This window comes from Narcine bancroftii, chromosome 7 (assembly GCF_036971445.1).
Source record: "Narcine bancroftii isolate sNarBan1 chromosome 7, sNarBan1.hap1, whole genome shotgun sequence".
NCBI classification, from domain to species: Eukaryota; Metazoa; Chordata; class Chondrichthyes; order Torpediniformes; family Narcinidae; genus Narcine; species Narcine bancroftii.
In genome coordinates this window covers 30,500,493-30,526,506 of record NC_091475.1, presented here as the reverse complement: position 1 = coordinate 30,526,506, position 26,014 = coordinate 30,500,493, and the positions used below count along the sequence as shown (strand labels likewise).

Sequence of the window (26,014 nt, the reverse complement as noted above, 5' to 3'; positions counted from 1 at the left end):
GATTGAAAACTTGCCTGAGTGGTGCATCAACAACCTTACACTCAATGTCACCAAAACTAAGGAGCTGATTGTTGACTTCAGGAAAGGAAAGCCAGATCTAGTGATCATTGGGGGATCAGAAGTGGAGAGGGTGAGCAGATTTAAGTTCTTGGGAGTCACCATCTCAGAGGATCTTTCCTGGATCCAACACACCAATGGCATCATGAAGAAAGCACAGCAGTGCCTCTACTTCCTCAAGAGTTTCTACTGAGGTGCAGTGGAAAGTGTGCTAACCAGCTGCATCACGGTCTGGTATGGGAATACCAATACCCCTCATTGTAAAGCCCTCCAAAAGATAGTGGACATAGCCCAAGACATCACAGGCAAAACCCCCCCCACTCAGGGTTGGTGCCAAGAGGCGGGAATCCGTGGACATTGCCCCCAAATGAGGTGCTGTGGCCCTCCATACAATCAGACCCACCCCACTCCCTCCTGCATCAGTAGCATCTGTTGATCCAAGCTAGTGACTCTCCACCCGCTCCCATTCATGTCACTAGCGTGCATGGTCAGTAGTGTTTAGTGACACTTGACGCAATAAAAAGACCACCCTTGTGACCCAGGTCCAATGGGCATATGCCACCCCCCCACTCCCCTTGACAGGTCTGTCACTGCCAGCTTTTCCCCCCCCCCCAATCGACATGTAGGTCCATGTCCCCCACTAACTCACTAATGCTCCCTTCTAACACACATTCTGGCACCGACTCTGACCCTACTATTGAGTGCATCAATGGGGAACGCTGCCATCAGGAAATCATCAAATACCCACACCACTCAGCACACGCTCTGTTCTCACTGCTGCTATCAGGAAAGACGTATAGGAGCCACAAGACTCACAACACCAGGTTCAGGAACAGCTGCTACCCCTCTACCATCAGACTCCTCAACAACAAATTCAATCAGAGACTCATTTAAGGACTCTTACTCGTGCACTTTATTGATTTTCTTTTTGTTCTCTCTGTATTGCACAGTTTTTTTTACATTCATTATCTGTTTACAGTTCTTTATTTGTTTACACTTTGTACAGTTTATTTTTGCACTACCAATTAGTGGTAATTCTGCCATGCCTGCAGGAAAAGGAATCTCAGGGTTGTATGTGATGTCATGTATATACTCTAACAGTAAATCTGAAATGTTAAATATGAAAGTCTTTGAGGAATTCCTTGGTGCCTTTGTCAAACTTATTCACAGCTGTCACTCATTGCCATATATGTCACACCATATATTACCCATGTTCATGGGCTCACCTCATAGAAAGTTGCAGAGCAAGTGAATTCAAATACTTGAGAAAGTATGAACATGCAATATAGCTCAAAAGGGAGGTCCTTCTGTTTGCAGTGAGGGGTTGTTCCAAATTACAATAGACCAGGTCAGATTCCAAAGTCCTCATCTATGAATATAATAAACTAATTTACATTTGCAACCTATGATCTGTTTGGTCGATAAGAATTTTATTATTCTGCTTGACAATGTGAACAACAGTGACGCAAGATCAGAAACCTCCGATATCATCATTCATATATGAGGCCTTTAAATGTACTTGTTTTCATTGTCCAAACCTATTTTGGAATGGTAATCATGCTGTCATAAAAGTTCTTTTCTCTCTCATTTGGGCTAAAATATTACATAATGCAATAACTAAAATATATGCTGCATTAAATTTTGCTTTATTATTTTGTTTAATTCTGATGCTGAAGCCATATTAAACTTATTCCAACCTTAACTTTCACAGTATGAATTCTGAATGGTAAATATATGCTTTTGGAACTATGTCCTGGACACCAGACTCCAATAAAGGCAGCTGGATATCGTAAAGGCACATAAATAGATCTGCTATTTTTGAGATGCTCAAGGGTAAAATCAAATGCCTCAAAATATCTTCAAAAAACATTGTGTTGAATTGGTTTATTGTCATGTTTCTGAGATACAGTAAAAAAAAAGCTCTGTTTTGCATTTTATCCAGGTAATTCAACTCACACAATAATTGTGCAATAATGACAAATAAAAAAAATAAATGCACTCAGTCTTTGTTCTCCTTTCAAGACTGTTTCTTTCTGGATATTATCCAGATCTGATGGCTTATTGTTTAGTGTTCACTTACATCTATCCCAGTGTGCACTCCCTTAAATGTGCTAATGTTGCTTGTGCATGGAGACATTTAGGCTACAAGTTCAGGAATTCTATTCCTTAAAAATCTCTCAAGTCTCTTTCCAAGTTAAAACCCATCTCTTAGAAAGATTGAGTCATTTTTCCTCATTTTTTCTTACCTTTTATACACACTTTGAACTGCAACCATGACATCAAAATCTAAATCTTTGCAATAGAACAAAACCTTTTAAACCAATAAATCAAAATAGCACATAGCTAAAGTCATAAAATCTTATGTTAATCCAAAACTTTAATTTGAAAATGCAAGATAATCAGTGCAGACACTTAGGTCTAAAGATTATCCAATTTTTGTATTAGAAAACTAAAACTCTTACACTTCTAAATAGCAATAGATATAGAAAGGTTGACATAAATATGTAGCTATTGCTGTGTCAGTTTAAAATATGGGTGAGCTTATTGAAACATTCTTCAGGAACTTGACAGGGTAAATGTTAAGATGATTGTTTTCTCTCATGGGTGAGTCCAAGACCAGAGCACAAAATGTCAGGATGAGAGAATGCCTATTTAAGAATGAAGGATCCTTTTTTCCTCAAAAAAATTCTGAGTCTTTGGAATTCTTTGCCACAAATTGTTGTGGGAGCTGCGTATATAAACATTTCAACTGTCATTCATCTAAAAACACTTTTTAATATTTTGTGATTTTCTAAGAATCCATTGTGCAGTTTATAACTATATTTTTTTTTATTCCTGTGTGCTCTGTAACTCTGTGAGTGAAAAACATGAAAAAGGATATGTCCTTGAAGGACACGTGATGAGGACCGAGTCGCAGGATGCGACCCCTAAAGCTCCTGGATCAGGAGATTTAAAAAGAGTTAAAAAAGGAAAAATAAACATCAAAAATAAAAAAAATGAACAAATAAAGATTCTTACCTGGAAATAATGGGCAAGAAAAGCACCAGTCAGGCAAAGGCAGCCAGCAAGGTTGGAGTAATGGTTGGCACCCGATCCAGCCCGCCTTGTGGAGCCCAAGATGGAGGTGCAGAGTCCAGGCCTGAAGCACAAGAGGTCCAGTTGATGGAGGCGGGACGCCGAGCATGGTCGGAGCTCACCCAGGAGGAAAGTGGGAGGCGAAACTGACCCAGAAATGCAAGGTGATACAGTCCCCGATCGATCATTGGGGGGAGGCAAGGGGCCTGCGGAATTGTCCCTCGGGAAAGGGACTGTGCCACATTACAACAACAATCTCAATGAGGCTGGAAGTGACGAGGAGGCTGGAAGCAGCTTTGGGAGAAAACTGCAGAGAAGACGTGAGAACCACGAGGGGAGCAGGATGGCATCAGCAAGAGGAGGAGGGGGCATGGAGCCCTCACTACAGGACATTTTAAAGGCCAATGAGAGGGGAGACTGGCCAAAGACAAAGGAGGGAAATTATACAATAAAATGGATAGGTGGGAAAATGCCCTAATTGGACTGACAGGAAGGATGTCTGAAGTTGAAGAAAGGACTGGAGACAATAAAGACAGAATAAGTAAATTAGAAAGGTAGGTCACCGCATGGGAGGCAGAGTGGGAATGCCTCTGGCAGAGAATAGACACTTTGGAGGACCATGGCTGGAGGAATACCATTAAAAAATTGTGGGTAAAAAAGAGAGGGATCCCATAGTGTTTTTTTCAACACTGGCTGCCAGTTTGGAAGAGAGAAACCGGGGGAATCAGTGGAAGTAGGGAGGCTGATTGGTCCCCCTTCCCATGTCCAGGCCCCAGTCAAAGGCCATGCTCAGTGCTGGTGAAACTCCTGTGTCACCAGAACCTGTCAGGGTGAAAGCAAGGTAGGGGGGGGGGGGGCGATGGAGCTGAGGGAAATAAGGTTTTATTTTATCCGGACATAAAAGCGTGGCCCTCCTAAAACAAAGAAAATAATTTGAGCCAATAAAAAGAATGGCCAAGCAGAAAGGATTCAAAAATTTTCTTAGAAATCAGGCAATTCCAAAAATCGTATTGCCAGGGAGCGAGAGAAAGTTCTCGTTGGAGGCCAAAGAGGCCCAGGAGTTTATAAAGCAGTTGCCAGATTGTAAGAGATATTATATGTGCACACTGCCAAATGGGTAATGCCAATGTTTTGTTGAAAGTAAGAATATATTGTAAGTAATAGGTATATATGAGAATAGCAATGGTGGGTTTAACTGTTTGTTGTATAAACACATTACTGGGAGAGAATTTGTAAAAAGGGAAATGGTCCAGGAGGGCTGGGGGGGGGGGAGTGGGGGGGAGGAAGGAGAGATGTGGGAGGTAGATGGGTGCAAAAGGCACAGCCTGTGGCAAGAAGGGAGATGGTGATGACACGGAGGGCAAAGACAGCGGGTTGGGGGGGGGGAAGGAGGGAGGATTAAAGGGAAAGAAATATAGATAGAGAATACATACTGGCAAGGGGTCAGAATTTGATGTGGTACTTTGTCTATTTTTGTTAGTTTTCCTTTCTCCTTTTTTGTTGAACTTTTTTCTTCTACTTGTCCTTTTGGGGTTCATGTTCCTTGTTTCTGTTTTGTTTTCCCAGGGTTTGTCATGGACATGGTAGGTTGGAGTGAACAGCTGAAGGGAAAAGGTTGGATGAATGATGGATACAGTGGAGGTATGGGGGAAAAACACATGTCTGGGAGTCACTGGGGCAATGGCTAAGAGTATAAAGTACATTAGTTTCAACTTTAACGGTTTGAACAGGTCGATGAAGAAGCAAAGTCCTGGCACACATGGAAAAATAGGAGCGGATCTGGCCTTTCTCCAAGAAACATTTAATGGAGCGGGAACACCAAAACCTAAAAAGGGGATGGGTGAGCCAAGTAATATCCTCCTCATTTAGCTGAAATGCAGGGGTGGGGGGGGGGGGTGGAAATTCTTTTAGGGAAGAATGTTCTGGTGAGAGTGCAGAATGTAACTACAGACAGAACAGGAAGATTTATAATGGTGCACTGTCAGATATATTCAGAATCCTAGACCTTAATAAATTTGTACACCCCCAACTTTGATGACAAAAAGTTCACACAGGACATTTTCCTAAGATTGGCAGAGGGAAGAGAGAACATCCTGATGGAGGGAAGATTTTAATTTTTGTCTAGATCCTGTCTTAGATAAGTCAACAAAAAAAAAACTAAAATAAAGGCGGCAGTGTGGAGACGGAAACATCCAAGGGAGTGGAATTATTCCTTCTGCGCAAAACAACATGACTCTTACTCTAGAATAGACTTTTTCTTGGCTTCAGCACATGTAGAAGGTAGGATCATGGATAATGAGTACATGGCGACATTTCTCTCAGATCATTCACCCCTGTTATTAGCAGTAGAAATGCCAGATAAGCAAGATATTGAATACAGATGGAATCTTAATATGCTGCTGCTAAGAAGCCGGAATTTTGTAGGTTCATAAGAATGCAGATAGATATATTCTGTGAGGTCAACAGTACCTCTACTCCAGATAAATACCTCCTATGGGATACTCTCAAAGCATATTTGAGAGGTGAAATAATTGACTACCTGTAGGTGACTTAGAGGTAAATAGATGGCAAGGGTTTTTTTCTCCAATCAAAAATAGACTTTGTTTACAATAAATTATTTACAAAAGCAAAACCATTCCAAATCTCTTCCAACCTTTGGTTTTGTATCCATACATTTCCATCAATGTATATTATTATATTCATTTCTATTCACACCATTACCACCACGTAGCACATGTCACTTCTGTTGTTTGGTCTCAGCCCCTCAATGCCCAGTAATAGGAAGACTCCAGACTCTTGTCATGCTAAAGCTGGGGATAAACTATGATAAGGACCCTTGCTTTCATCCTTCTGCACATATACTTAGCATTCTGCAAAGAGGTGGACACCATCTCCTCTCCATCATAATCATACAGGAAGGGCTCCTCTCACTTGCCAAGTCCTCGTTCGTGTTCATGAGCACTGGCAATGAGACAATCTGCCAGACAACTTGAATGGTCTGCTTGGGGAACCACTCCACCTGGTCCATTGAGTCCTCATCTCTCAAGTTTGCAAGACGCTAGTTTTATTTTAAAGTGTTGGTAAGGAAATAAATATTGGCCATGAGATTGCACTTCCAATGATGAAATACTCTCTAATGTTGTGTTACCATATCAATGAAGACTTTGTGCTCAAATCCCTGGAGTGGAAATTAAGACCATTTTCACTCAGACTGAGACATCAAAAAAAATGTTATGGTTGACACCCGAAAGGCAATAAAAATAATTACAAAATGACAATAGCCAATACACATATACTGCACTTTGTAAATGGCATGGGATGAGCCTTCAATCTTTTATATTCTATTTCTTTCTCTGGGGTACTTCAAACTGGGCTTTCCCACATAATGTTCCTAATATTGCAACAAAATAAATCTGGAAACATTTGGGAACAGCATGTCCAACATCATCACACTGAGCAAGGTGACCCCCAGGGCTGCATGCTCACCCCACTGCTGTTTACTCTGCTGACCCATGACTGTGCAATGAGATATAGTTCTAATCACATCATCAAGTTCGCTGATGACACGACCGTGGTAGGGCTCATCAGCAAGAACAATGAGTCAGTTTATAGAAAGGAGGTGCAATCAATAAGAGACTGGTGCAGAGACAACAACCTACATCTGAATGTCAACAAAACAAAGGAGATGGTGGTCAACTTCAGGAAGGGGACCACTCTCCAATGACCATCGATGGCTCCACCATCGAGGTCGTCAAGAGTACCAAATTCCTTGGAGTGCACCTGGCGGAGGATCTCTCCTGGTCCCCCAACACCAGATCCATTACCAAAAAGGCCCAACAACGTCTCTACTTTCTGCAGAGGTTGAGGAAAGTTCAGCTTCCACCCTCATTACATTCTACAGGGATTGCATCATTGCCTGGTTAGGGAACTGTACCATCTCAGAAGGCAAGTCCCTGCAGTGGATTGTAAAGTCTGTTAAGGGGATTATTGGGGTCTCTTTCCCTGCCTGATGGACATTTATAATGGCTATTGTTTGCAGAAAACCATAAACAGCGTTAAGGACTCCACACACCCCTCCTGCAATCTGATCACCCTCCTGCCATCTGGGAAGAGGAACTGAAGCGTTCGGGCCCTCACGACCAGATTACTAGACAGCTTTTTCCCCAAGCTGTGAGGCTTCTGAACTCCAGGAACACAGGTCTAGCATATGTAACATGATATTTATATTATGATCCATTATTTATAAAAAGTTTCTGAGGTAATTTATCCATGTAAATAAAGAGCTTCATGGTCCAGAAAAAATGCCATCTCATTTTTACTGTACATTGCAAGGTTTATAGTTTGAATGACAAATAAATATGATGAGTAAATATGATGAGTAGATAGACCACTTGAGCACATGCTCCTGCAGACAGATAGCTACCATGGTACAGAGGATAAATGACATCCACAGCCTATGGTCACATGCATGGCAACCTAAAAAGTTTTGAGATGAATACATGCACAAATGTATTCCCTTTTGTTATTCCTTTAACGAGTTAATACATCACCACTCATGCAGTATTTTGAGCAACTTTGGTTGCAATGACTGCTCATACTCTTGAAGTTACAAAAAAATGGAGTTTTATTTGGGTTACTAAAACTGATCACCAATCACTGGCTTCCAACTTCAATACTTCTTTCAAGTTATTTTCTCCAGAAGCAATGACTCATACTGGATGGAGTAACAAAATTTTTTTTAAAATTGTCTATCTTGAGGATGCTACATTTGCCTCAAACATTTTAACAGATAGTTTGTATAGACAACACCACAGCACCATCTAATTAGTTGACATACAGATATTTTTGGAATAAAACAGTCATTTGTGACAATCAAGAAAATGTAACTTGTCATTTTTCTCTTTTTGCAGGGCAGGTGACGAAATAAGCCATTTCTATCCAACTTGATTCACTAACTTAAAAAAAAATGAAAAACATGTGATTCTCCTTTTTCCTGCAGCCCCGTGACTCATGTCACTTACTTTCAATGATGCTGCCTTCTTTCCCCATATTTCACATGTCTCACTCACGTAGGCCTTGAACTTACAAATAAAAAAAATCATCCACAAATGGGAAGTGCAACTGGGCTACCAAAAGAAATGGACATATCACAACTAACCAGATCTCTCCCCTTCCACTAAACAACAACCACTTCACTCCATTTATTAAATGCACAGATAATACTTTCTTCCTTTGGGCTTTAGAAAAATGTCATCATTTGCTGAACAGAGAAATTGATCAACTCCTGAAAGAATACAGTGAAAGTGGTGATAACAGCAATCCTGAATGAAGAACACTTGGTAAGAAAGCAGGAGACCTGGGGAACATAATAATTATGATTTTTACACATAAATAATGATAAATTCCTATAATAAATTTGCATACTTGCCTCCAGAGTGCCTGTTCATGCAGGCAGAGCATTTATACTGCAGTTGCAGTGATTTCAGAGTTGCGGTGATTTTGGAGGTTGGATGTTTGAGGTGGGGGTAGGTCATCCCCATCGCCCCTGTCCCCGACCTTTCTTACCTTCAGTATAAAGGTGACTCAGTCCCCAGCACCCAATGGGAGAGAAGCAAGCAGCAGCTGGCTCAATGCGGGAGCAATGGCTGTCTTCCTTACCCATAATCCCTCACGCAGCTGGAATTGTTCTGTGTATCCCTGGCAGAGCAGTTCCAGCTGTGTCAGGAATTATGGGTAAGGAAGACAGCCATTGCTCTCGCATTGAGCCGTTGCTGTTTGCTTCTTGCCACGAGCTGGCACGGCAGTACTGATCCCCTGTTACCATGTCATGAGTTTCATGGCAAAGGGTGATGCACTAATGGGGGGGGGGGGGGTTGATGGATGCACGGGGGCAGGCAGGGACGATGGACAGGCAGGGCTAGGGGCAAGGCCATCAGGCATATTCATTAGTCCATTTTTGCTGATTGCCTGTGGTCAATTTAGACTGCAGCTGCTCTGTTAAAAAAAAGTGTAGGGGTCTTGGAGGAAAAAATGTCGGGATGGAACTTAGGAAATGAAGTCCGTCATGATATTCTTACACTGCCATTGGAGCAGCAGAAAAATTTGCATATTTTCTGCCTCTCAGAGGCTGTATAAAAGTGCCTAATTCAACTCCCAGGAGAAGCCAACAACAACCAGAAAGGCAGTCCCAGGTCAATACTGATGTCATCACTTCAGAGCTTCTTATCAACTGGAAGATACCAGCTAACTAAAAATCCAATCAGCAATAAAACCCATCCTGTAAAACATGAAAGTTTGTAGACGCTGTGATAGTAGTAAAAACACAAAAATGCTGAAGGAACTCAGCAGGCCTCGCAGCGCCCATAGGAGGTAAAGGTGATTAATGTTTTAATCCAAAATTAATGTTTTGGGCCTGAGCTCAATGTAGTTTTCCCCAAATATTTCACAGCAGACATCCAATTCTCATACACAAGAGGAACTAGACAGCACCTCTGGCAACCAGTTCAGAGAAACAGAAGCCAATTAAATCCATCCAGAATTACTTAAGAACAGTAAAGGAAGAGGCTAGCAAGGGTGTTTATTGCAGTGCACAGCACAGGGTACATTCAAACATCCGGTATCTATCCAAAAGAACAGCCATTAAACCAGAGAAACCTCTTGAAAACCTATGCCACTGCCACCCCATTGGTCTCCACTCTTACTAAATAAATTGAGTTAAACTCTAGAAGCAGCAAAAATGTTGTTCCAGTTTTCTATTTGACCAACATGAAAGCCAGAATAATATGACACAGCCACAGGCCCCTTCGCCCACCACATCTCTACTACCCCATCCAATCTAATCTTGTTTACCAATGTTAAGTCCGTAGTTTTGTCTGCATGATAATTTAGGAGTGTTATTTTGGTAAGTAGTTTTTGAAATAGTGAGTTCCATCTGCTGTTACACACGGCTTCCTCAATGCATGGCCTCAAGGTTCTCAATATCTTCCTAAATGCTTCTTCTCCACTTTAAGCAATTGCTAAAGGCTTCCAGGAATTGGTGGGAATGTTGTATTTCTTCAAGGAAGCTCTGAGTACATCCTTGATTCCTTTTCTCTGTTTGCCTGCTAATCCCCTCCCACAATCAAACTTGAAATATAATGCCTACTTCGAAGGTCTGGTGATGCTAATTTCCAGGCAATACAAAATATTAGAGCTAAAGTTCAACAAAAAGTGAACCTAATAAGGAAAATGGCAGGTACCAGCAAAGGCAGCCAACAAACTGTGCAGTGTTTCACCTGTTCTGGTTAACCAAGAACCGAGTACTGCTATTTAATTTGGTTCAAGAACTGTTGTGCAAATTCTTGAAATGTTCAAATTTATTATCATTTATGTGACTGCTCATATACAACCAGACAAAACAGCATTTCTCCAGATCACAGTGCACACACATGCACACAATAAAAAGAACATATACATACATATGTAGTTTAAAATGCAGTAAAATCTTCGTATCCAGAATTCAAGCAACCAGCAAAATAATCAAGGAAATAAACAGATATTTTAAAAATAAATAATAAGAATAAATGAAAAAAATTAAAGTTTAAAATTGTAAAAGTTAATGTTCTCTGAAGCAAATACACAACCCCTTGGTGAAGATAGGAGCAAACATTCATTCAGCCAGTGGTCATGCCCCACCTGCAGCAGCCATTTGAACAAAGTTTCAATAAAGTTGTGTTTGAATAAAATGGCTGTGCCCAGAATGAAAAGCTGGCTGATGCTGCTCACTGCTGGGGTGACTCTCCCAAAGTGTCTCCCTATCCCTGCCTGGTATATTATTAAGTACATTAGTGTGACTTTATCTATGAACTTGGGGAAGGGGAGTGATTATGATGGTGGCATGGTTAGCACAGCACTGTTATAGCACTGGGGTTCAAATCTAAATTTAAATTTGTAAATTATCTTCCTGACCTACCTCCTATGCGGAACCTCGTCAAAGGCCTTACTAAAGTCCATATCGACAACATCATTTCCTTCATCAACTTTTCTGGTAACCTTCTCAAAAACTGTATAAGATTGATTAAACACGATCTACCACGTGTAAAGCCATGTTGACTATCCCAAACAGTTCCTGGCTATCCAAATAATTGTATATCCAATCTGTTAGAACACCTTCCAATAATTTATCTATTACTAATGTCAGGCTCACTGGCTTATAATTTCTAGGGTTACTTTTGGAGCCTTTTTAAAAAAAATGGAGCAACGTGAGTTACCCTCCAATCCTCCGCAACCACACCTGTGGCTAAGGATATTTTAAATATTTCTGTCAGAACCCCGGTGATTTTCACAATAGCTTCCCTCAAGGTCCAAGGAAATATCCTGTCAGGCCCTGGGGATTTATCTACCCTTATTCGCTTAAGAGAGCAAGCACTTCCTCCTTTTTAATCTGTATAGGTTCCATGACCTCACTGCTTGGTTTTTTATTTCCCACGACTCTATGTCTGTTTTGTTAGTGAATACTGAGGGGGAAAAAACATTTATGTTATGTGAGTGGGAAAAAAGGTTGAGAACCACTGCTCTCAACCCAATTATTAGTGAAATATTTTGCTTGAGAAAAATTGTCATTGGCTTATTTCCTTTGGAGTTTGCACATAACAAGTCAATTAGGTTCAATTAAAACAATGGTTCTCAAACTTTTCTTTCCACTCACATACCACCTTAAGTCAACCCTTTCTAATCATGAAGCACCTATGGTATAGGGATGACTTAAGATGGTATGTGAGAGGAAAAAAACAAGTTTGAAAACCACTGGTTTAGAGTAAAAGGTAAAAGATTTAAAGGGGATCTGAGGAAGAACATGTTCACCCAGACAATGGTTGGAATCTGGAACACACTGCTCAAATGGGTGGTAGAAAAAGATATTCTCACAATATTTAAGGAAGATCTCATTTGGCTATTGACCAAATATGGAAAATGGGATTCATACAGATGGGTATTTGATGGTTGGCACTGATATCTAATGCCAAAGGGCTTGTTTCTGTGTAGTATGACTCTTTGGTAGCATTAGAATTATTCACATTTAGCTGAGGTCATTGAATTTACAGGGAAATTCCCACCCAGCATCCATCCTGTCAAGCCTTGTCTTTTATTGAGAACTTTCAAGATTCTTCTAAACTTTAGTGAATTCAGGTCTAGTTAATCTAATCTCTTCTCACACGATGCTTTCTACATCTCAGTCCATGGGCCTTCATTGCACTCTCCGCTAAGGCAGAGACCAAACCAAAAGTTAGAAAAGAGAAAAGTAAGAGTGTAGTACAGAAAAGACAAATTCAAAAGACAAAGATGATTAGATTGTAAAAAGAAATTTAGAATGAAGACACTTTATCTGAATGCCCAGAATATTCAAAAGAAGGTCAGTGAACTTGTGACACAAGTCAGTACAAGGGGGTACAATTTAGTGGCCATTGCAGAAATGATGTTGCAGGGTGAAGATGATTAGGAATTAAATATATAAGGGTATCAGTAATAAAGAAGGATAAGCAGGAAGGTAGGGGAAATGGGGTTTCTCTTTTAATTAAGGATGAGATCAGGGCAATAGTGAGAGGCAAGACAATATCCAAAGAGCAGGATGTTGACTTCATCTAAATATAGATTAGCAATAGTAAAGAGGAAAATAAAATCACTGGTGAAAGTTGTCTCTCAGCCAACAAATAATAACATTTTGTGGCACAGGCGATAAACCAAGAAATATCTGATGCTTGTATGAATGGAACAGCATTTGTCATGAGGGACTTTAACTTGCACATAGATTGGGTGAATCAAATTGGTTGAGCCAGTCTGCGGAGGACTTCATAGAATGGATCTGTGATATCTTTCTTGAACAGTATATTACTGAACCAACAAGGGAACATACAATCTTAGATCTGGTTCAATGGAATGAGACAGGTAAAAATAATGATCTTGGAGTTAGGTAGCCTCTTGGAAAGAGTGATTACAGTATGATTAAATTTCTCATACAATTGGAGGGTGCAATAGTTTAATCTAAATCAAGGGAGACTACAACAGGGTAAGAGAGTAGTGGGCTAGCATAGACTGTGAACACAAGCTATCTGGAGGGACAGTTGAGGAACAGTGGAAGATTTGCAAAGAGATTTTTCACAGCACTCAACAAAAGTATATTGCATCTTAAAACAAGGATAAGATAAATAGGGGGAGCAAGCCTTGAACAACTAATAAAATAAAGGAATACCAAATTAAAAGCTCATGCATATAAAGTTGCCAAGAGTAGTGGGAAGCTGGAAGATTTGAAACATTTTAAAAACAATGTAGCAAGCAATAAAGGAAGGGAAGGAAAGTCAGATTATAAAAGTAAATTAGCACAAAATATAAAAAGAGAAGGTAAGGGTACTTGTAAGTGCAGAATGTGGAAAACGGTAGCTAAAGTGAACATGGGTCCCTTGGAAGATGAGAAGGAGGAATTAATATTGGGTAATGTAAAAATGGCCAAGACTTTGAATGCAATCTTGTGCCTGTCTTCATGGTGGAGGACACATCTACATGCCAAAGAGAAATACAATCGGCACAATGAAAGGTGAGGATGATATAACTGCTATTGCTAAAGAGGATGTGCTGAGCAAACTAGTGAATCTAAAGGTTGATAAGTCCCATGGTTCTGATGGAATGCATCCCAGGGAACTGAAAGAAATGGCAGAAGTTATAGTAGAGTCATTGTGACAATTGTTTTAAAAATTGCATCCGAGAAAATAATTGAAGCTACCATTAAGGAATAGCCAGGCATCTGGATAGAAGTTGTTCCATCAGACAGTCACAACATGGATTTAGGAAGGGCAGTTTCTTTTGATAAATTTACTGGAATTCTTTGAGGATATCATGAGCAGAGTGGACAGAAGGGAACCAGAAGATGTTGTACACTTGGATTTCGAGAAAGTGTTTGATCAGGTGCCACGTAAAAGGACTCAAGGAGTTGAGGGTGTGGTATTAGCATGGATAGAGGATTGGCTAACCAATGGAAAGCAAAGAGTTGGTATAAATGGGTATTTCTCTGGCTGGCAATCAGTGGTGAGCGAAATGCCGCAGAGGTTGGTGTTGGGTCTGCAACTGTTCATGATGGACATTAATGACTTGGAAGAAAGGACCTAGTATAGCATATCTATGTTTGCTAATGGAAAAGCAAATTGTGCAAAGGATGTGGAGAATCTGCAGAGAGATATAGATAAGTTAAGTGAATGGGTAAGGATTTGGCAAATGGAGTACAATGTTGGTAAATGCAAGGTCAACCACTCTGGAAGGAAAAATAGAACAGATTATTGTTTACATGGTGAAAGACTGCAGCATGCCATTGTGCAGAGGGACTTAGAAGGGTATGCACATGAATTGCAAAAGGTTTATTTGCAGGTGCAACAGGTAATCTAGAAGACTAATGAAATGTTGGCCTTCATTACTAGAGAATTTAGCAGCAGGGAGATGCTGCTTCAACTGTACAGCATACTGATGAATTGCATCTGGAATATTGTTGGTAGTTCTGGTCTTCTTACTTGAGAAAAGATACGCTGGGTTTGGAAGCGGTGCAGAGGAAGTTCATTAGATTGATTTCAGAGATGATGGGATTAGCATGTGAGGAGAGATTGAGTCACCTAGCACTATACTTTCTGGAATTCGGAAGATTGAGAGGGATCTTACACAAACATGGAAAATTGTGAAAGGGATAGATAAGATAGAGGCAGGAAAGTTGTTTCCACTGGTAGATAAGACTACAACTAGAGGATGTAGACTAGATTCATGGGAGTAAATTTAGGAAGATAAGGAATGACTGCTTTTCTCAGAAAGCAGTGCATCTGCAGAATTCTATGCCCAAGGAAGCAGTTGAGGCTGCCTGATAAAGGCTGAGTTAGATCAATTTTTTCACAATAGAAAAATTGAGGGTGATAAGGAAAAACCAGGTTGGTGGAGTGAAGTATTAAATGGTGGTGCAGGCTCCTATTCCTACATCTTAAATTCTTTGTTCTTATGTTCTCATAAGTTTTGCAATAATCTAACACAAACAGAGCAAGATAAAAAGTTTATTGTGGGTTCAAAAAAATCTAATTACCATTTTATTAAAAAGCAATTTTAATACTTAAAGCTATCTTTACTTTTCAAAGAGAGTTAATAGAATGGTGTAAACTCCTCTTCACAGGTTCACATCCTCCAGGCTGAGCAGGTCCATCATGGTCTCTGACCTCCCATCCATTGAAGACATCTTTGTGAAGTGCTGCCACAAGAAGGTGGCCAGGATTACCTAGGTCATCCCTTTTTGTTGCTGCATTCAAGCAGAAGGTAGAGAAGCCTGAAGTCTAGCACCTCTCATTTCCAGAGCAGTATTTTTTCCAATACCCACCAGGTCTTGAATGTTCCCATACAACCTTAATCATAAATACTTCAACATTACTAAAGGTCTGTCTGCACAATTGTAACATCATGTATTTTCATCAATGACAACTGTGAATATTTATCCTTTTAAATTTATCTATGCTTTTATATTTAGCTTTTTATCTTGCATGGTAATTGTATTTATTGTTTGTTAGTGTATTTTACATACTTGTGTAGCTGCAGCAAGCAAGAATTTCAGTGCATCTGTAAATTATACTTTTGTATATGACCATAAACCCTGACCTCATTGTCAGCACCTCAAGTACAATGATCAATGCAGACTTGAGTATGCATCAGGTTAATTTTTTTTAAATAAACCCAACTGAAATCTGATGTTTTTCAAAGCAGTCTGCAGTTCATTTCCTATAGTAAACCAACAGTTTTGCAACAGTTACTGATATAAAAATAGCTGCATGTCATATGATCAAAACAACAAAAGTTACAAGATTTGATGATAAACTAGCGGCACATGAGAATTCAGAAATTACTTGAAGAATCTCACTGAAAATTAAATGGAGCATTTTGTTCTTGAATTGTATAAAACATGATTTTACATTAGAACATGATAATTATGTATAGTTCTTGTCACAATATGAAAGGAAAGATGAGGGTCTGGAGAGAGTACTGAGGGCATTTAGGTGGATGGTAGTAGGAATGAAAACTTGCAGCTTTGGAAAAAAAGTCAATCTGAATCAGAAGAAGTTGAGGGAAAACTTCATGAAGATGTTTGTAAAAAGAGGGGCCTAGCAGACAGAGAGGACATATTTTCTTTGACAGGGTGGTAAAAACAAGTAAAATATATTTTAAGTAATTAATAAAAGGAAAGGTAAAGATTTTATTTGACCCAGTGTAGCCACTGGAATCGCAGTAGACAAAACAAAATAACCACACAAGGTGTTTTGAGAGTGAATCAAACGGATTTACTCTTCATCACCCGCGTAACCTTTTAAAAGCCAGAATCATGCATTTGACACCTGCTGACGTCATCATGCACTGATGCCACATAGCCAATTTGATGCCTCCTGGAAGTTGTAGTGCCGCCATAGCGCCACTACACAGCGCCCGCTCACCCCCACCCCCCCCCCCACCCCCAGAACCAGCAGAAAGATTTGTCTGTCTTTTAGGATGTCAACCTCTGTGACGGACAGTTGGCTGCTGCAGTGGGGAATTCTTGTCCACATGAGCTTGTTTCAGCCTGTCAATAGTGAAAAAAACTGTGGCTTCCCTCCAATTTCCAAAATTCAGATCGACCTAGTTCACTGAGTATCGTATAAGGTCCTTTGTAGGGTGCCTGCAAAGGTTGAGCAAGTGTTCCCTGTCGAACGAAGACATTTTGCAGTTTTTGAGGTCTTCAGGCACAAAGGAAGTGGGTTCTCCATGTGACAATGGTGGTATAGGGGTTAATTTTCCTAAGGTCTCCCTTAGCCTGCTCAACAGTTCCTTTGGAACATCGCTGGAGTTGGAATGTCAAGGGACGAACTCCCCTGGAACCACCTTTGGTGTGCCATACATGAGCTCAGCAGATGAAGCTTAGAGGTCCTCCTTTGATTGTTCTAATGCTCAGTAATACCCAGGGTAGCCCATCAGCCCAGTTCATGCCCTCTAACCGAGCCATCAAGTTTGACTTGCAATGTCGATGAAATCTTTCCACCATTCCATTGGCCTGGGGATGATAGGCATTTGTATGATGAATTGTGGTATCGAGCAAGCGAGACAAAGGTGTCCACAGCAAGGAAGTAAATTATGATCCTCTATTCGAAGTAAACCAAACGAGACACCCAGGAACTGAGGAACGCCCGAGCACAAATGTCTGCTGTACCATCCATCCTCAGCCCATCGCGTAAATCTGTCTATTACTGTAAAAAGATAACAGTATCTTCTTGAAACAGGAACCGGAAAAATGACGTCCACGTGGACATGAGCAAAACACCGAGTAACTGCCTGGAAGGACTGCAGTGGTGCCTTAGTTTGCTGCTGAACTTTTGCTTTTTGGCAGGCAATGCAAGACCTCGCCATTTGTATAATGTCTTTTTTAAGACCATGCCACACAAACCTGTCTGAAACCATACCAACAGTTGATCTAATCAATGGATATGAGAGACCATGCACAGAGTCGAATACTCGATGTTTCCATGATGCCGGAACAACTGGGCGTGGGGGTCCCATCAAAATATCACAGAAGAGTAGCTTGCCATTAACTCCAAACTGGACATCTTTCAATTGAAGGTTCATGATTGGAGTCCGATAAGTATGGTCAAGTTCTTGGGCCATGGCCAAAGCTATGTAGACAATACCTCAAGTGGAGCAAAGTGAGAAAGTGCATCAGCTACTACATTGTCTTTTCCGGAAATATGTAGTATTTTTGTGGACAATTCTGAAATGAATGATAATTGCCATTGTTGTCGCAATGACCAGGGCTCTGCGACCTTGGAAAATGCAAATGTTAAGGGCTTATAGTCGGTGTACATAGTAAAATCTCTGCCCTCAAAAAAAACACTGAGTGTCAAATAGACAAGTAAATGGTCAAAAGCTCTGTATTTCTTCTCTGCTTCACGAAGATGGCGGCTGAAGAATTCTAACTATTTCCATTGCCCATTGACATATTGATGAAGCGCACCTCCTATGGTCATACTGAAAGCGTCTGTAGAAAGGGCAGTGGCCACATTTAAAACTGGGTAGCTGAACATAGTGCCAGGAGTCAGCAAATCTTTTGTCTTCAAGAAGGCATTGTTCCCTTCAGTCCAATGGATAGTTCTGGCATTTCCGCACAGTAAATCGAAAAGAGGCTTCATGATGTGATCTGCTCCTGGAAGAAACAGGCGGTAAAAATGTACCATTCCTAAGAATTTCTGCAGGCTTTTAACCATAGCAGGTCTTGAATATTTGGTAATGCCCTCAACTTTGGATGGCAGTGAAGTCCTATGCCCCAAGAAATCAATAATTTCTTGTCCAAAAATACATTTATCCAGATTGATGATCAGTCCAAACTTTTGAAGATGAATAAAAAGTGTACAAAGATGTTCCAAATGTTCTTCCTTAGTCCCACTGGCCACTAAAATGTCATCAAGGTAAATGAAGACATTGGTCATACCATCTCCTAAAGCATCCATCAACCATTGAAATGATTCTTTAATCTGAATGGCATTCATAAAATTTTGAACAACCCAAATGGCTCTACTGGTACTTGGTGATAGCTACACACCAAGTCTATTTTGGAGAAGAACTTTGCTCCATGCAAATTAGCCAAGAAATCCTGAATGAGATATCGGATAAACCTTCAGTATGGTGGCTTCGTTAAGCCACCTGTAATCTCCACAAGATCACCAACCTCCATTGTGTTTCCAGACTATATGCAATGGAGATGTCCAGGGACTGTCGGACCTAGGAATTATGCCTAGTTCCTCCATCTTGGCAAGCTCTTCCTTAGCTAAGTGCAGCTTCTCTGGAGGCAAGCGACATGCTTTAGCATGGATAGGAGGGCTCTTAGTACAAATGTGATGAGTAACACTGTGCTTTGCAGTGGAGGCATAAAATTGTAGAGTAGTAATCTCAGGAAAATCTTCCAACAGCTTGGAGAATTCATTTACTGGTTTACTTAATGTTTGAAGGTGTAGACCAGGGGTACAGGCATCTGCCAGAGAAATAATCTGAAAAGTAGTTCCATTTATCAGCTGATGCCCTTTTAAGTCAACGAGGAATAAATGAGGCTGAAGAAAATCTGCACCATGCAAAGGTTGGGGTACTGCTGCAATAATAAATGGCCAAGTGTAGAGATGATTCTCGAACTTGACATTCATCTTCCTGGTGCCAAAGGTCGGAATGTTGGAACTGTTAACTACTTGTAGTTGCAGGTTGTGGGTAGGATGGCATGTGTCAAAACTGGTGGGTTCTGAATCCATGTCCATCAGAAATGTTTGCTCGAACTATTGGTCCCATACATACAGTAGGCTTTCTGGTTTTTCACCAACTGCCATAGCCCTTTCTGGCAGTGGGCCTGGGCATTTCCCTCAAATGAGCAGGGTGGAAAGCACACAGGCATTTACTCCCCAACGCCTGTGGTAATAACACCAAGACAAGGTGTCCACAGGCTGCTTGCTTGGCTTGGGACATCACCTGTTTGTAGGGAGTGATGTGCTAAGAGTACTAGAGTGTGACACGGGGTCAACATTGGAGTGGTTGGTTTTGCAGACCTGTCTTTCCTCGCTGTGCTTTTTAGCCAGCCTCCACCGCTACAGCCCTTCAACACTTGGATAACAAGAGAATCTGGCATTCGCTCTAAAAAGAGCTGCTCAAATAGCATATTTGGCCTTTTGCCAGCTGCCAGGAACAGCATTTCATCCATTAGTTCTGAAGGGGTGCAGTCTCCCAAAAGTAGTAGTTTGGCTGCCCTTTCCCTATGGGACATACCATATACACATAATAAAAGTGCTTTTAAAGCATCATACTTGCTGGTATGTGATAAATCCTATAGGAAGTCTCTGACGCTCATAGCGATGGCCTGGCCCAGGGCACCGACTAGATGATAATAACGAGTGGTGTCCAATTCAACTTTGCAAAGGTGAAATTGTGCTTTAGCCTGTTGGAACCACAGTTCAGGCTCAGCTGTCCAGAAAGGTGGTAGCTTCATAGCAAAAGCTGCGGAGTCCATCTTTGTCCAAAAATATGTTTTTGGTCTCATTGGATCACCAATTGTGGCCACTAGAATTGCAGTGGACACAACAAAATAACCACACAAGGAGTCTTTCAAGTGATTCAAATGGATTTACTCTTCATCACCCGTGCAACTTTTAAAAGTAAGAATCATGCACTCAACATGTGCTGATGTCATCATCATCACACACTGACATCATATGGCTGGTTCAATGCCTCCTGGGAGTTGTAGTGCCGCCATAGCGCCGCTACACCATAGCATGGGCAGGGTCTGAAACTCACTGCCGAAATGGATAGTTATGCTAGAAATCCTGTGACCAAGTTTTTAAAAAGTACTTGAAGAACAAAGAAGAGCAAAAATACAGGACAAGTACTGGATGTAATTGGGCTGAATAACTCTTTTACAACCAGCATGGAAATAATGGAGCTACTGATTTTCTGTGATTCTGGATATGGAGCCTCACCCATTTTTTAAATTCTTTCTACCTGCACAATCCAAGCAACCTGTCACTATCCTTCATTCTTTCCATCTAACGCAGTGCAGACTTCATTTATTTTAAACTGAGGCCATTTCACCAAAATAATGCAAAGAATAAAAGTATAATATAGTGGAAGAATGATGTGCAGTTTCAATTATTTGAACATGGAATAATGACTTAATCCTATTGTTTCCAAAATGGAAACTCTATGAAAGGCCTTGTTTATCTCAAGCAAAACACAATTTGCTGAAGGAACTCTGTGGGTTGAGCAGCCTCAGTGGGAGAGACGGAACCGTCAATATTTTGGATTTGCTCCAGATTCCAGCATCTACAGCCTTTCAGGTATCTCTTGTTTATCTAAAATAATGTTTCAATTTCAGATGAGGAATGTAATATCAATAACTTATTTTTAAAAAACAAAATCAGAAGAGATGGTGAAAATTTTACTGGAAAAAGTTAAGTTCTTTGGATGGCAAAGGAGGAGAGAGGCACAATTTTTATGTTGAAAAAGAGAAGTCCAGAGTTTAAGATCCAGGCAAATGGATGCTCATTAATAACCATGTGAAACTTTGATTAAAGAAATCTCCTAGGATGGAACAAAGTCTATTTCTGATTTACATTAAGATTTTGCAAATAGTAACTGTCAATATAGCAGATAATATCAAGAATTGATCAAGAATTGCACACCAGGATTTTAATAGGAAGAGAGAGGTTCCTGTCATTTCACTGGGTAAATGTATCACAAAGTGTTTATATGAACTATACAGTTAATCTTTCGCTTATGATTATGTGGAGCGACAAACACACTGAGGCTCAAATTATCTTTGTCAGAAGGGAGGGAAAGAAAACAGCTGTACTTTTCAGTTTTGTTTGCCATCTGGCACTTTGTTAGAAGTTTCATCAAATGGATATTTTATGAATATAAAATTAAGCTTGCCAGTGATGGTTTCCACTGGATAGATTACTATTTGGATTTGGTGTAAGAGAGGAACTATGATTGTAATTGTATATTCTAGTATGAACCACACATAAAAAGATAAACCAGAGAGAAAAATCAGAGAAAACAAAGACAAGATAAATTGGTTGTGTGAGCACTTTGTATCTCAAATTGTATCAAGCTTATTTGTAATAAGCTTCTTAACTGGGAATATAAATGAAAATTGATAATACAACTCAGAAAGGAAGCCTGCAATTGGAATTTCATCTCCACTTTTAGATAACGTCAATATATTTACAGTGGCAGCATGAATGGAAAGGATAGATGAGATGATGTTTCAAGTGCACACTTTTTTATGGAGACCAATAGGTGGACATTGCAAACTTTAGTTCATCTGCTTTATAGATTTTTTCCTGTATTGAAAAATATCAGCACCTTTAGCTTCGTTTTTTTTCGCATTAAAAATAACAACACTGAACAAATGTACTTACAGGTAGGAAATGCGGAGTTAATGACTCATCTATTAATTCTTCAGTAATACATTGCAGCAGATCTTAGCTTCCCAACAATGATGTGTGGCTAAATATGCTACAATGAATTTAGCACAGAAACATAGGTGAACTGGATTCATAAGAATTAATATCTCCAGAACGTCACACGTTGCAAATATCGATTGGTACAAGGCGTTTAATTTGCCTTTCTAAAATTTTATAACCGCTCTCTTCAGCTGTAAACATGTGGGTACGGGCGCAAAACAGATTGCGAAGGCTGTTCAATATCCAAGGCAGACACATGCGATCTATAGGGGACACAATTGCTGGAACAAGAGTAAAATCATCTCATAGGCGCATGGTGCGTTTAATATTGTTTCAAAATAAGTTTCTGTTTACAATTTGAATCTTGTTTTTCAAGTCACGGAAGACGATGTTGTGAAGGGAAGCAGCTACTTTTAATTCGGATATTATCGTCAACTACCAAGTACCCATCAATAATATAATTTGCTTTCGTCATTGCTTTCAGTGCACATATCGATAAAACGTTTCCTAAAGGTTTAAGTGATGTAAGCATCAAATTGAACTTCATAAACAAAGATCACTGATGTATCCTTTTTTTTTATTTCGGACGCTTCCACACACGTCCAATCACAATGGCATGTATCTGACCCCTGCTTTGCTCAAGACCGATAGGATACCGAGTATCTATTAAAAGAGCCTATGTTTACGTCTCGCATGTGTGGTTCCACGTAAATACGAACCTAAACCTTGGAGGAAACGTGACGAACAAGCTCTGCGTTAAATTACGCGATTTGCCACCGTTCATGGTCGAAACCTCTGGACACATACCGTAATCATCCATGTTCCACATCGTATCCAATCGACTTAAATAATTAATTTTGATAGGGTGCTAAGAATTCTACGGTGGATTAACGTTTTTAGATAACATTGAACCACTGGCTTTGAAATTCAATGACCCTTCTGTTTTAATACCGCTGCAGGTTCGCGGTCGTAGTTCTTTCGACCCCATATGATTCAGAGGACACGTTTTCAAGGCGGTGCTATTGCTTTTGCTGCTGTTGCATTTTGAATGTAAAATGTGGCCGGAACATAAATCAAAGATAGCCTTCGTATTGGTAAAGATCACGACTAAACCCAGACTGGCTCGTATGATTGCCACGTGATCGTAACCTCTCGTTCAAATGAGTATTATATGTAAACACACGACTGTTGCTAACTGCTTTCCCGCTCCCGAGTCGGAGCCATTTACTGAAGCCATTGTCTGTGTGGGCAGGCAGTCAAAGCAAATATTCAGTCTTCACAACAGTAGCTTTCCTCTTATCCCAATCCCCCCTTAGAGATGCACCCCGAATTATCTCCATCCACATTCCGTAAATGATTACCATCAGGAGAAGCCATTCCTATTACCGGAGATGAAGGCGATGATATCAAACTTTTTCGACTCCATTTTTGAGTACATATGGTTGTGTTAAACAGGCGGTTTCGGGCGACACGGAAAAGCCACTCAGTTGATAAGAACGGCAATCCCCTTCAACGACCACGGTCTAATTCGAATTGTGCAATCTAGTTTAAATGCGATTAACTGTAAAGACGCAACAAGAACATTTCAATTTAAAATAAATCAATGGTTCAACTGAAAATGTACAGGTTGGCGACCTGTATACCAGTTACAAAAACAACTGAAAGTAGATTTAGAGAATCCATAGCTAAAAATGAAAATCCATATCTCAGCACTTTGACATTGAGTCAAATTAAAGCATCTAATTTTAAAACTTGATAAACCAGTTGGGAATATTTGCATTTAACACAAATATGCGGTGTAACCACTTCACATAGTCCGCCGGAATAATTTTAATATTTAACTGACTGATAATGTTTCATAGAGCTACTTTAAATTTTAATCCATGTAATGTTCCGATTCGCAGTTAAAAATTGCTGTAAATCAGATTTTAGGATCCAATCAGAGAAGTCCCTCTCCACCATTGAGCTCTAATTATACTTTTAATATGGAATCATTTTATTTGGCATTTGACTAACGTGAACAAAAAACATTAATTTTATAAACTACCAACTGCAGCAACAAAGTCAATTAATTCTGAAGCTTGACCTACTCCGGTAGCAGATCTTTTTGACATCCCCAAGTCGTGAAGATCATTATGAACACACTTTTAAGGTTACCCTTTCTTAAAATGTGTTCATGAATATTCAGTGACAATGTGGTGAATTGCCTCTAAACAATTTTAAACTTTAAAATGTTGGCTGCTGCAAGTCTGCGATTGACAGGGGATCTAAATCTCCCTGATGCACCTTGCGTGACTTTCCTCCGTGAGACTCACATGACCTACTACGAGCAAGAATGGCACAGCACAAGATAAAGCCGAAGAAATGTCGACCATTTGGTAACAGTTTCACCTTCCTCAGAAAGGATCCGGCCCGCTATTTGAATACGGATTTTCAGGTTTAAATCGCAATGAAGTGATTTGATAAACGATTGCAAGCACCGGGCACATAATACTGCGATGCTTTTGTTCATTTTGATGACATTTCGCACAAGTGTGACAGATGCAACAAAAGTGACACCTCTATTTTTGAAACATTCACCGAGACGATCAAAAACTACCCCAGATTATTTTTCCCGATGGTCCGGAAAACGTGACAGTATATGTAGAAACTGGAGCAATCACATTTTAGCGTCGGAGGAAAAAAAAATTAACCACAAGTTGACCATGCAACAAGATGCTCTGGTTCGGTAAAATTAACCACAAGTTGACCATGCAACAAGATGCTCTGGTTCGGTAACGTTGGGTCGTTCAGATTTTCGAAATAAAAAGATCGAATTCAGCAGGAGGTTACGATTACCTTCAGAGATTTGTGATATCAATAAAGTACAAAGACTTGCTGAGCATAGCTAATCTAGTGACCGCGATGACACATGGTTGAGATGGCACGCATGTTGAGTGAGAGCGAAAGCAGCCGTGCAAGTTAAATGCTATTTTTTCTTCCAGCAACCAGCTACTTTATCTAGTGAATAACAAAATAGAGACATAGATTCTGCATCCACATGTAAAATATTTTTTCCTTGCGAAATGTTTCTTTTTAAGGTTTGCGCTTTGCTGAACACGTGTGAGCATGTGCGTGCAAAGTTGACAGCAAGTTGAGTATGAACCGTGTCACAAAAAGTGGTCATCATACGAACGTAACATACAGAAAATACATCTCTGTACCATAACATCTGGTTGATTAGAGCAGCGCGAGCAATCTGACGTATACATTTGGTAGGAAAGAATCTAGATTTAATTCTTTATGATGACGATCGTATCGTCCTAGTAATAATTTCTGTAGCTCTATACAGGATAACATTTAAAACATAACCAAATAATTTTACACATAGCAATATTAAATAAAATTTCGTCAACAAACATATAGTTATTTGAACATCTCATGTCCGAAATAGATTTGCTTTTAGTTCTGTCCGAACGATTTTGGTTAAATAAAACACACTCCCCCAAAAAAAGTCGAGTTAAACTGGAGTAGAAAAAAAACGGAATATTTCATGCAATATGTAGGCTTGGGGATTAAGAATTTGAGACGCAAGAGCTGGTATAGGCTATAGAGCGCTGAGAGTCCGTCCAGCACCTCTCGGTTCAAAGACAGTTTTATCCACAACTATCAGAGCTTTCCCGTACTGCCTTAACCCTAAATTAATCAAGGATCACTTGAAGATCGGTTTGCACGATCATTTTTATTGCACTAACTTTGATCACTGCAGCAACTGCGAATATTTATTCATCTCTTTATATACAGGCATGTTATATTTTTCTGTCTTGACATATGGTGACAATTTAATGTATAGGATGGTATTTGATGCGTCTTACCTACATGTTTGGCTGCAGTAA

The 26,014-nt window shown here is 40.0% G+C and overlaps 1 protein-coding gene across 7 annotated transcripts in view; it reads right to left on the bottom strand.

The window, feature by feature from the left end:
- bcor (BCL6 corepressor) overlaps positions 1–26,014 on the bottom strand; it is a 292,865-nt gene that overhangs the window by 260,523 nt on the left and 6,328 nt on the right. The window lies entirely within an intron of this gene.